Source organism: Cotesia glomerata, linkage group LG2, assembly GCF_020080835.1.
Source record: "Cotesia glomerata isolate CgM1 linkage group LG2, MPM_Cglom_v2.3, whole genome shotgun sequence".
Classification (NCBI taxonomy): Eukaryota; Metazoa; Arthropoda; class Insecta; order Hymenoptera; family Braconidae; genus Cotesia; species Cotesia glomerata.
Window position 1 is genome coordinate 24,201,412 of NC_058159.1, and position 14,340 is coordinate 24,215,751.

Genomic DNA, 14,340 nt, shown 5'->3' on the forward strand with positions numbered 1-14,340 from the left:
AAAGACAACGCTGACGTTAGTCTACATCGTTTTCTTTCCACCTCCTCGCCTGGCTCCTTGGAACAGAGGCTGTACAGCCTACAGTTACTACACTAGTGAAGTAACTGTCGAGAGAATTGGGTGTTGTCTCTATTACCTCTTCGGCATTGTCATTCTCACATTCACCAGCCCTTTAAACTTTTATAACTCCCGCGGAAAATCAAGCCTAAGATCTTAACTTACCGACAACTTACTCAACTCCTCAGCCAAGTCAAGTCTCTAATACCAAAAGGCATTGTCTTTTTTTTCAATCGCCTTTTAGCAGGAGCTAAGAAATTGACTGCTTTGATTTTTTGCTTTCAAAAGTTTGCTGTCGAAAGAACTAGAATTTTAATTGAGCATTATAAAAATTAGCATAGGTAAAAAAAAATTTTTTTTTTCATGTAAAATATAAAAACTAAGAGAATGTATTTCATAAATCGGCATGCATAAAATCACTTATGTAACTAGCCAACGAAAGGATTACTTTGAAAGCACTTATTTTAAATCCTCTAGTTCTTGAAACTCCATTTACATATTTTTTCCTTCACTCTCTACAAGAAAAAGTTAAATAAAAATCGCATAAGTCTAGTTGGTTGGAGGAGAAAATCTAGAGTGTATATTACTGTACTACTCTACACTTTTTTTATTTTTCATGTAGTGTAGCAATTTTTTCAAACAAGCTCTATATCATGTTTTTATAGAGATGTTCAGAAAATGTTTTTTTTTTCTTTTTAAAGCTATCAAAGAAAATATTAGATATTTAGACATTGAATAGTAGCTTTGATAAAAATTTTTTTCATGCATCGCAAAAGAATATTAGTAGAAAAAAATTTTTCCTGATCAAAGAACTTGATTTTATCGATTAAAGATACACGGAAAATAAATTGTGGTAGTGGCAACAACAACTGTAGTTCCATTTACCGCAGGCTGTAGTACGACCTGAGACAACTCCTAACTGTGGGTAAATTTACTCCAATATTGTAGTTAAGCGTTAACTGTAGTAAAAAGTAAGATATGCTACAGCATGCGGTATTTGTAACTCCAATTGTAGTTCAATTTACTTAATATGCGGTTAACCAATTACATAAAAATAAACGGTATATAACCTAAAAATTTTATAGTTTATAATTAAAAATTACTTACTGAATTATTTATATATAATAAATATGGTAGTTATTTACAAGTGGGGTTCATCCATGCTGAGCCATAATATTTTTTTTTTTTTTTTGATCAAATTGATCATTTTTTTTTAATTGTTCGTTTTTTTTTTTTTTTTTTAAAAAAAAAAAAAAAAAAAAAAAAAAAATTTATTAAAAACATCAAAAAAGATAAAATAGAAACTTTATCCAAAAAAATGAGAGCCAATTTTTTTTCCAACTTTTGATGGCAAAAAAGCTGTCGAAATCTTTATTTTTTTCTCTCACGACATTTTTTATCATATATACGTCGTAAAAAAAAAACAGACTAAAAAAAAAAAATTAAATAATGTTAATGCTTCACCTAGATATGGCCAAAAATAGGGTGGACCCTACTTGTACATAATTACCCTAAATATATTTGGGTTTTAAAAAAGTATGAATTAAAAAAAAATATCTGTATTTTTTTTTTAATTTTTTATTTTTATAAAAATAGAAGGATTTATTTGTATTAAAAAATATTTGTTAATAATTAAGAAATCATTTATTAGAGACCAGTTTTTAGTATTAAACAAATATTTCTTAGTATTTAAAATAATTTGTTTGTATTTAATAAATCTAATATTAATTTATTAAATATTAATAAATCTTTTTAAATACTAATAAATATTTGTTAAAGACTAAAAAGTGGTCTCTAATAAATGATTTGTTAAATATTAACAAATATTTTTAACTATAAACAAATCTTTCTATCAGTGTGACGTTTAGTATTTTACTTACAGATGATTATTTATGAGACACTATAATAAACGAGTATACTAACAAGAGACTAACCCCAAATTGGCGAAATAGCGGGAACGGTTCCTTCTGTAGTACTTTCAACTCCCACGTGGAGTTTGTTATTGCAGTGTGCAGTGGAATTTACCGCAAGATTGGAGTAAATTCAACTTATTGACTTAGTAAAATTTGACGCATATTGAGTAACTGTTATCACTTATATGATATTTGTAACTACAGAAACATTTACTGCAATCTTGTAGTAAATGATACTGCACATTATTTTCCGTGTACGAAAATTTCAATCTAAGAATTTCTGAACCAAGAAAATAAAATCACAATATTCATTTTATAAATAATGGAATTGCCACAAAACATTTACGCTAAAAGATATAAAACATATACAAAGTAACACAGCATCAACAACATTTGCCACGCTATCACAATATGATGTTCGCCAACAAAGTACGCATTGTTCTTTATCTCAGATCACTTTTCTCGAATGCTTCTTGATTTAACGGTCTCCATTTTGCCGCTCTAATAACAATAAAAATAGCAATATTATTATAACTATTATAACTATTACTCTAGGACATCAAACTGATAAATTCTCTCACAACGACAACAACTTATAACTTGTATCTAAACTCAATAATGTACCACCAACTATTATATTATATTATATAGCATTATTTTAGTACGATCCACACTCAACAATGCTTGGTTAAATATTCGCAGCAAAGATAAGATAAAAAATAAATAGCAGTCTCGTCAGTCAACATTGAAACTAAACAGCCTGTCTATTTGTTTTTATTATTATTAAAGTAAATGAGATTTTTATTTACAGTAAACTTTACGGTCACTGGAGGGTCCAACGGAGGGATGCTTACAATAAAATATTGCACGATTTTTAATAATTACTGCAAAAACAATAATAAAAAAAAAGTTACAATAACATTTTAATATTAATAATAAAAACAAAATAACAATAATAATATTAATAATGATAACAATAAAAATTTTTCTTTTTTTTATATATAATAAAAGGTATAATTTGTTAGACCGACACTCCCTTTGTATCTTTGTACTCAAGTCGGTCAGAAAACAAAAAATTACTACGCCCTCGTTCTTTCACGCGATCAATTGTTGCTTCCGGGTGTAATTTACCGGGACTACAAACTCAATAATGATTTAATGATTAATAATAATAATAATAATAATAATAAGAAATAATTTATTGTAAATATTTATCTCGAACTTATTAAGAGAATTAATATATAAACAAAGTTACTCTGTTGTTTCTTTTTAATGAATAAATAATTTAATAATTATTAAAATAAAAATAATATAATTAATTGGAAGTATTAAGAATTTATTGTAGTCCAAATCTTGCAATAACAGAAATTCTAAAAAATTCCAATAATAAAGTAGAAAATTAAAGAGTAAAGTGGGCAAAGTAATTAAAATAAATAACTAAAACAAATGTCTAGATTTTGAAAGTGTATAAATGTGTGACGATATTGATTGAAATAATGAGATAAATATATTATATATATATATATATATATATATATATAAAAGTAAAAGTAAGAATAAAAAAATTATAGACGTTGGAATTCAAAAGTAGCGTGATTAAAATTTGGACTTTATGATATTGTTAATTAATTAAGTGCTCGAGTCCGTGTGTATTGAGTGTAAAAATCAGAATTGTCTATGTTGATAGAAAATTTATTATTATAAATGTTATAGTTGTTTAAGTATAAATAATAAATATTAAATATATATTATATATTATAAATATATATATGCATAATATTGATGTATATTATGTATTATATACAAGTGCTGATAGTACCTTGCGATAAAATCGAGACAAAGCCGATATGCGAGCGTAAGATCGGCGAGGGACAAGCAAGCTTTTGCACTCACAATCACCCTCTTTATCAATAACCTGTTGCTTATTCCAATATTTCTATTATAAATTCATTTTCAATTATTCATCTTTAGTTTTTTTAGTACTGTCCAGAGATGTTAATTGTAGCAGATTTTTTTGTAATTAGAATTATTTTGGAAGAGCGTCAGTGTTTTTTATTAGTTTACTATTGCTGGTTTTTGATGTTTTTATGTTGGTAATTTTGATTTTGATGATTGGAAGTGCAGTGATGAAAATTGGGGGATGGTAGAAGTAATTATTTATGTACAAAGATGTTATTATTTCTTACTTTAATTTTTCGTTGCAGATTTTGTTTTTTCACGATTTATTGGACGTGTTTTAATTTTTGCAAATCATCTAATTTTAACAAAACATTTTGTAAATGGTAATATATATGGACTTTAGATGTTGGATGAAAATGTAATTTTTGATTTGTTGGGTTGTTACTATATTTCTGTAATTAAGATTTTTTTGCAAAGTTCAAATCAATATTATTTCAATTTTGTAAAATTCAATTAAGATTAGTGTCATTTTACCTGATATTAAAATTTTCATATTAATATCTGTTGATGGTTAATTTCTTACGCTTGAATGACCTAAAATTCAATTATCGAAAGATAAAACTAATTAAAGTGCACCTAACACTCATTTAATCGTACTAAAGTTCAAATTTACAAAAAAATAAATTCCTTTAAAGTTTTGATTTAAAAATATTTAGATAGTCATTGTTCAAATTTGATAAAATTCAATTTTTTATCTCAATTTACACAAAATTTAATCTTCAAAAATATGCATTTTTAAAAGATACTTTTCCAAAGCTGCAATCAGTAAATATTTGATTTTAACCTAAACTAATAAAACTATTGTTTTATTAAACTAATAAAAAAAATTTTAACTACTGGAATTTTGATTTTTTTTAATCAAATTAAGATATTTTTTCTCTATATATTCATAAAAAAATACATTTAAAAAATTATAAATTTTGCTATTTATTTCAATTTTCCAACAGAAAAATTAAATTATAAAATAATCAACAATTACATTTTTATGACCCACTAGCATAATTACCAAATAAAAACTGTCATCAAATTAGTGAATCTAAATAATTGTGATAATTAAAAAAAAAAAAAAAAGTAACCAATTATTATTTTTCTTGAAATAAAAATTACAAATAAATAATAGGGCAATTAAATGCTTCGCTACATTCCACGTAATGAGAAAATGAGAATGAAGATGAGGGTTTTGTAATTAATGCTATCGAGCTGCTGGCAGATTTCGTATAATTATAGTAATTAAAAAAGATAATTATAAATTATAATTACAATAAAGAATATTAAATATTAATTAATAAGTAACGAAAGAGTAAAACAACAAATAAAATACTTTACAAAGTAAGTTAGCTAAATTTCTTCAGTGTTGTGACTAGTCGTCTGTAAAATAATAATTAGAAAAATTATAAATTACAAATTATAAATAAATACTAGATTAATCATTAATTATTATTTATTATTATTATAAATAAAATGATAACACGAATAAATTTGTGAATGACTGTCTGTACAAAATAAAATAAATGATAAATCTCTAAATTATTAAAATTTAAATTTAAATATAATTAAATAAAAGCTGAGACAGACAAAGTCGGTCTTTGGTGCATGAAAAATAAATTACATAACAAGTCTTTCAATTTACTACCGTACTGCCAATTTTTTCTGACACTTAACTTGTATTTTAAATTTAAATAATAATTTTATTGATTAATTATTAAATTTATCAGATAAAAAAAAATCTACGACGTTGACTCGTCGATAAATATATAATTGATTTGAATTTTTCGCAAATTGTCAGAACCGTTTAAACTAAACCTGTTACTCTTGTTCATTGAAAATGTAAATTAAAAAATGAGAAATAAATAACTAATTTACTGAATCGTATTTTTTGCTAACTCTTAAATTTACAGCACATTTAAATAGGACTTTAAGTGTTGTAATACATACGAGGGTTGAATCGGGATTATAAATTCAAATTCTTAAACAAATATTAGTTCTTACGGTATTTATTACTGATAAAATTGTCTTTATGGGTGTAATTACCATTATATTAATTTTTTCAGCATTCCTCGTGCAAAAAAAATTTTGATTAATTATGAAATTTTCAGATTTTAAAACAAATACATCTTTATAATGAATTTAACATAATATCATCCTAATTTTCTTATAAAAATGTAGAAAAGAAATAAGCCAAATTTTACAGATATTTTTTATGACAAATTCGGATCCAGGTTATATAAAAGTTTTATACAGCCATTTTTAAATATTTAATAGTCAAAAACTGGGTTCACGAATAGCATTTATCTGTGCTCATTTAAAACTCTACCCACATATCAATATTTCATAATCATCTATTTTTACCGTAAAATTTCATTAGATATTTCGCCTCATTGGTTTCATTTGTAGAAAATTTTCATATAATCTGCAATCTGCGATTGAAGTATAAAAATAAATTATGAAATACAATTATTTTTTACATTTCTATGAGAAAACTAGGATAATTTTTTTTGTACGGCTCTGAATTTTCAAAAATTGTTTCTGATCGTGAAATTAAACCGAAGTAACCCCAGAATATCTCAGCTGTCTTGCATTGATCGGTCGTGACCCAGTCTTTTTGTAGATAAATTTTAATTGAACTAAAAAAGTTACATATCGATGCTGGATATTTTATATCTTTTTAAATATGTAAATAATTTAACTCTACGACAGAGTTTATTTCCAACTATCAGTTCAATCAATAGTTCACAGAATTATTCATTTACATTGGTCAGCCATATATGCGCTTTATTATTTACTTAATAAAGAGACAGTTTAACTATTTTTTGCATCTATTATTTATAAATGTCATCAAGTCATTAATTTATTATTTAATTTTCTAAGCCAATATAATTTATTCTTGATTTTTGGTCATTAATTTTTGTAGAAAGTAATTACTATAAACAGAAATTTCTTTCTCGACAGTTAATATAGTTTGTGAAATAAATTTCAATGTATGTTGGGATTGAACTCACGGCCTTTAAGATGTTAAGCAAAGTCGCGGATACGCATGCGCACCTTTAATTATTTTCTTCGATTCGAATTTCTCAATCACAAAAAATAATCATTTGTGATTGTAATTGTGAGTGAAAAATTTTTAACTTCCTGCTAAGAAAATCGAAGATTTTCAAAAATCGGGAAGTTATTGTTTTCACCCCGTTTTGCAAAAATCGAGTTTTCATCAGATCTCGACGTTTGAAGGTGATAGGAAGCTTCCCTGACTATCCCCGCGAGGTTGTCACTATGTGTGTGTGTGTGTGTGTGTGTGTGTGTGTGTGTGTGTGTGTGTGTGTGTGTGTGTGTGTGTGTGTGTGTGTGTGTGTGTGTGAAAGTATGTGAACCGCTTATAACTTTTGAACGACTCATCCGATTTTATCGCGGTTGGTGCCATTTGAAAGGGCTTGGCCAAACTTAGATTTTGAGTATAATTTGGACCGATACGGATCAGTAGATTTTGAGAAATCTTAAAAAAATTAAGAATAAAAATTTTTTCAAATGTTTTTTTTTTTTGGATAACTTTTAAACGGCTTCACCGATCGGTTCCAAAAACTAATCAGCTCTAGACAATAAAAAACCACGTCGATCGCCACCAAGCTGGTCGAAATCGGTTAATTCGTTCGAGAGATATCGTGAACGAAAGGAAACCGAAAAAAGTGTTTTTTCGAAGTTACTCCGAAATTTTTGGTTCAATCAATTAAAACCTGAAAATTCTTTATGAGGCTGATAAAACTGCGTTGAATGCCGCCAACCGCGTGAAAATCGGTTGATCTATTCAAAAGTTATTGCGGTTTGAAAATTCCAAAAGTAGTGTTCTATGAAACTTCTATCAGACTTTTGAGCTCGAAGAGCTCAAATGAATAGAAATACTATCTCTTTGAGCTCAGCGAGCTCAAAATATCACATAAATTATATTTTGAGCTCAAAAATCTCAAAAACGTCATTACAATTTTAAGCGCCCAGGTATGGAATTAGCGGGAAGTTGCAGGGATGGCCTTTAGGGTGAACCGTTTTACTAATTTTTTTAATTAAAAATTTAATTGCAAACTATTGAAGACTGTCGAATAATAATTTAAAATATCTTTACAATATTTTTTCTCTCCACATTATTCTGATTTCTTTTTTACAGTCACAAATATTTATTTTATTTTCTTTAAATCCAATATTTGATCAAATGTTATGAATTCAATAAATAATAATAATAATGAATTTTCAAATTGAATAAAATTAAAATAATATTTCTAAAGATAAAAACGATAAAAAATACAAACAAGTAAAAAAAATAAAAATCTATAATCTTAATATAAAAATTATAAATAAACAATAGTTATTATCGTTTTTCTATATAGGGTGTAAAAGGTGACCAGTTGACCCGTAAATACCGTGCACCGCAAATAGTAACCTGTTTAATAATAAAATGCCAGTACAAGAGAGGAAAGTATAGAGAATTAAATCCCACACAAGTAAAGTAGAGCGCTCCTGTAGCTCTCACATCAATTTAAAATCTATGAAAGACGTGAAAATTGCATTCGTTATTTTAGATTTATATCGCTGTCCTTTTTTGCTCCTTTTTCCCACACTACAGGAAATTATCAGGCCGCGTCGCTCACCCGTATACGTACCTACTGACTCACCCAAACTCAAATCAATAACGATCGATTTAACAAAAGAAACGAATAAAGAATTATTGCTAAAAAAACGTTCTTCGAGATATTTTCTGCTACGGATCAAGTGCGAGCTGCCTTAGATTCGAGGAATTTGGATTAAATTCACCACCAATAGAGAATATTTTCAACATTCATAGATCGATATCAAAAAGAAATCTTTTTTCAACATTATAAAAAATTTTTATTCGTTTTTTTACACGAAAAGTTATAAATAAACTAAAAAAAAGTTATTTTTATCTAGGGCTTTAATGTCAATTTTATTTTATCATTTCTACGGGCAGAAATATTTATTTTTTTTTTTATTTTATTAGAGATCCGATGTTTTGCTCTCACGAAAAAATATTATTAAATAAATTAAAGTGAAAAAAAAGAGTCGACATGGTTCCGTTTATTTGTGTTGGATATTTTCTTCACTAGGTAATATTATTTGAATAAAAAGTCAATTGGCTTATTCAAGATACTCATATTCAATTATTCTATTATTAAAATGATTAATTATTGCCAAGTACTTTTTGTTTTACTATTCAAGTCTTTTATTATACATTATACATTTTTATTATTCTTATCTACGGTACGGTTAAAAACATTGATTTTAGTCTTTAAATATTTATATAAAATCATTTCTAGAGGCTACTCTCTGAATAACTTATTCATTGAACCGTTCTCGACCTCTTGCTATTTTGATTCTCGTCTGCTGAAGATAAGAACACTTATTATGTTTATTATATGTAATTTATTTCAAAATAATTTTATTTTTGTTCTATTGCGAATGACTATACTTACAGTAATTAGAAAAGCTGGATAATTTAATAAAAATTATGATAGCCATAATAGACTTAAAAATTGACATCGAAACTTCAACTTAAGTTTTAAATCAATTTGAACGTAATAGCGAACTTAAACAGTTTGATTCAAAGTCCAAATTCAGCTTAAGCATTTTCCTCTAATGCCCGAAACTTTTGAGCTCAGGAACTTTGGGGTTAATTCAAAGCAACCCTTTCTATCAAGTTTCCCCAATAAATTTCCATCAACGAGAGTTTGTTGTTGGATTTATATTCTAGTCAAAAGTTGGGATGGCTTAAGTTACTGTAAACTTGACATTAAATTGATCAAAACTGGAAACTGCTATTTCTCGTTAAGAACCCTTGGCGATCTTAAATTTTCTGTATAGATAAACGCATCTTCATGTTGAAGTACGAAAATTAATATTTAGCTTGTATAAAGGTGAAACTGCATTCAGTTTTAACTGGATTAAAAGACTTTATATTTTGCACTTTAATAAGTAAATTGAAATTTTGAATGTATTTTACTTGGGTTGGTTTTTTAAAAGAGTTCAACTGAAATTTTTTTTTTTTCTTTTAGTACTACCCGTTATTCAAACCATTTTCACATTTTATTCAGTCTATTTTTGATCGCTTCGAGGTCTTTCTATGATAAAATTATTTCGAACAGTTTTTATAAATTGATCTCACAAAATAAATCAATAAGACCAAATATAAACCAATAGGTTAAATTTTTCAACTCAGTTAAAGTTATCAAATCTCAAAATTTTACAAAGATTTGGGTATAAAACATTAAACTCAAACAGACGTAAATTTATTATCAATTTTTTCGATTTTCATATATACTCCAAATTGACTTGTTTGACCTCAATATTTTCGTCATATGACTTATTTCTCTTATTATTCCCTTTTTTTACCTTTATAAAATTTTTTCAACCCTCCGTCACTCACGTCATTTTTTTAACCTTCGTCAATCACTCGATAAGCGCCGAATTTCTCTCATTCTTGAATATAAATAAAACAAAAATTAATTCTTTATATTGTTAAATAATTTAAATAGAATTAATAGCAGATCCCTACGATTGCAGAATTCCCTAAGAATTTTTAAAAAAAGGCTTTCCTACGTAATAGATTTTTTAATTATCTATTCCGTTAAAAAGCGTTTTTTTCGAAATTCTCATTTGTTTATAAGAAAAACAAAACTGAAATAGTTTTATAACAATGAGTGTAACATTAATAACGCCGTTTCTCGCAGTGAGTGCGACGTGAGAAGAAAAGCGGACTGGCTGTTGATACAAAACAAAGTTTAGTTTCCAGCAATTTTTTTGAGTGCAAAATTATTTTATTATAATTAAATCAACTCTTTTATACACATGTAACAGTATAAAAATAATATTTTAAGAATTCTTTCAGTCTACACGCATTTATATAGTTTAACGCGTTTTTTTGGTTGAATAAATATTATTTTTATAGTCAAATAGAAGAATCATTGAGCATATTTTCAATGAACCAAATTTTTTTTGAATTCGCGATACATAAAAATTTTCTGAAATGTCTGATTGAAGCATTGAAATTTTTGTAACCTCCATGACCAGAAATATGAGAAAAAACTATAAATATAAAAAGAGCTCTACCGCGCTAATTGAGCGAATGACAAGGAGTTAAGCTCATAATTCAGACATTATTAACGATTATTGTCATTATACTTCAAATTTTCGTGATTTAGGATCTTTTTTCCTCAAGATCATAATAGATAAAAAATTGCAATCTAAAATTAGAAAATTGACCATATCAACACAATAGTTCGTATCATTCTATCATAATAAAAGTGACCATTTTTTGTGTCAACACTCAAATCTTTTGGTAAAAAGACCCTTTAATAATAAATAAAAATAAAAAATACTGCCCAAATATATTATCATCACAGTCATTGAACCATAGAAAAAAAAATAAACATTTACTTTCAAGTTATTAAGATTGATTTACACGTATAGCATCTATTTATTGTTTACGACCCGACGAAAAGACAAATGATCAATTTTTTCCAACAACGACAATGTTAACTTTCAAGTCCAGTCTATATATATCTATATATGTTACGTTAGCCCATTTTCTTCTATAAAACCGTGATGTACTTTCTTACCATTAGATGTCGGAACTATTGTATGCACTGAGTTCGATACTCGTAAGTTGGCAGTACTGCTCTAACGACGTGCGAGCGAATCCACGGTCGGCATTCTTTTCCGTCGCAATCAACCATTTTATTGTCGTTTTTATTCATATTGCGTCTATTGTCAACTTTTAAGAGAACGGTACTGTAATGGGTGGGTAGAATGGACTTAAAAAACTCATGAAAATAAAACAAATGTTTTTTAAAATTAATATTAAACACTTTTGATTATTTATTCAAATTAGTCAAGATAAAATTATTTGAGGTTAGTTCTGGCTTATTATTTTAATCAGTAATTGACATTTTTATAGACAGTAACTGAATGAGAAAAGTAATAAAAAAGGTTAATGGAATAGTTTAAAATTTGGTGGTACTTAAATAAAGAAATGTTGGCAAGAGTCTAAAACAAGAGTTTTTTGCCACTTGAATATTTGCCAAAGATGCCAGCAATTTTTTATTGCACTATATAATTTTTTTATTACTGGTTAGAGAATTTCAAAAAATAGATTGATATTAAATATATATTTACATAGTTAGTATTTAGTAGTTAACTAGTTATTGGATTATAAATAAGTGATCGCCGATAAATAAAGATACCTTTACGCTGTCCTTCGTCTTGACATGGTTGAAAGCTCTTTAATATTAAATGCAAAGGTTGTGTACCAAAATAAAACGAGATGTGTAATGTCTATATAGAGGCACAAAAGACCCGGCCAATAGACCGTAGATAATTAATTAACGCTCAAGCACAACTTCTTTTAATTATTATCTGTTTATCAGAAATTATTTTGGGTTAATTCCCTTTTTATTCATTTAAATCTTTGACTTTTTTTTTATAATTAAATCTGAATTTTTTTTTTTAAATAGATCTATCACTAGTATACGTTGCGCGCGCAAGCGCGCGTGTGAATTTAGTATGGAGTTATCTATATTTTCATACTTATGATATATTTGACCAATCACGTTACGAATAGTTTGTCTTATTGTGTATATTTTCATATTTTTCATCTAAATTATAAGAGTGGATTCCTTAAGCACTCTGCCAGTTTATTCAGTTAAATTAAGAAACAACATAAATCAGTTTTCTAGATGTCAATATTTTTTAGTCGAATTTGATTGACAAAAATCAATTTTATCAATTTCAACTAATAGTCTATTTAAAAAAAAAAATTAGTTAATCCGTTTCTATTTTTAAAGAAAGAAAATTGAGCAATTATTGAACCGTTAAATACATACGATCAATTTTTATTTTAGTTAGATGAAAGACAATGAAGAATTAATAAACAGAAAAGCGACGTGAAAAATGTGAAATACTATCTTAATTTATCAATGATGTTAAAATTCAGGGTTTTAAGATCAGAAAGATTATATGTTTTTACTTATTATTTAATGATACAATATTTAGTACAGTAATTTTCTGAAATCATCAAGTATCTCTGTGACAAGAAAAAGACTTTTTTTTTTATCTGAAAATCAACTCAACATTTACTATATGTATAAAACTTTTGTTTAGATAACCCAAATAATATGTATTTGGAATTTTCTGGGCTAAAAATGTCAAAGAATGACCTCCTAACAAATGTAGCGTTAAACAATTTGGTAATTAGAACGGCGATGTATAAAAGTCATCATAAATTAAAAGTTAAAATTACATTAAAATACCTTGAATATAAGTCAAAAACATATTCTTAATGTATCTATTTGTTTTTGGATTAATTACAAATTACATTAATTCATGTTTATTTTTCGTTAAATAAATACCTAATAACTTCAGAATAATATTGACAAAACATTGTATTATTGAATTACAATTAAGAACATTTGATTGTTTTTGGCATCTAGATCCGTGAAAAATTTTTCTGATATGGCTACATATGGCCATCTTAGAAGATTTGATATGTTTATATATGGCTTGATATGGTCGTATATGCCTATGTACAATTTTTTGATCAAAGAAAGTATTGAAAAATTTCCTTCAGAAGTTGTTTGATCGTCTCCTTACAAGAGACATATTAACATAAGCATAAAACTTTAATTTCTAAAATAAAAATTATTTTTTTGACTATTCGAAAGAACTTATCAGACATTACTTTTCGATTTAATCAACCACTATACCGGTTTCCCTTCAATACACATCGATTGACGTAAAGATGTATAGAAAAAAGTGAAAAAATTGAAAAATTATAGTAAATTATACTTCTTATTCTCATAAATAATTTGATATGGCTATATGTGACTAGATCAGGCAATATACGTCCGCATTAAGCTCAACATTAAAATTGGCTAGATATGGCTATATTAAAAAATTTTTTCAAGAAGAACTTCATCACATTCAACTCTTAAAAACCCCACAAATAATTAATTTTCAAAAATAATTAATTAAATGTTAAATATTAGAAATATTTCAATTTAATAAATTAATTATTTTTGTTCAATTTTAAAATTCATAAATATCTCTTATCAAGAAAAATTCTTCCACCCACATTTCCATGAAATAAAAAACTTACCATAACAATAAAAAAAAAAAAAAAAAACAGTTTTTTCTCTTTTATTAAAACCAGTCTTTACTAACAAACTCAAGTTTATTTAACGTTAATTGTCCAGTGGAGAGTATTATCAGAGCATCTCCATCCCCAGGAATAATAATAATAAGAAACAGTGAGCGTAAATGTAATAATATAAAGTTTTCTGTACATGCATTACATATTAAATTATATTACGTCCGCATTTAAATTTTAAACATAAACGACCCGTGTAAGCAACATTTATTT

The 14,340-nt window shown here is 26.5% G+C and overlaps 1 protein-coding gene across 2 annotated transcripts in view; it reads left to right on the forward strand.

The window, feature by feature from the left end:
• Window positions 1-3,487, forward strand: part of LOC123259908 (potassium voltage-gated channel protein Shal) — a 187,998-nt gene extending 184,511 nt beyond the window's left edge. For both annotated transcript variants that reach the window (XM_044720718.1, XM_044720719.1), the window contains one exon: window positions 2,782-3,487. The gene's annotated coding sequence lies outside the window, so the exon portion shown is untranslated. The remainder of the gene's footprint in view (window positions 1-2,781) is intronic.
• Window positions 3,488-14,340: the final 10,853 nt, after the last annotated feature.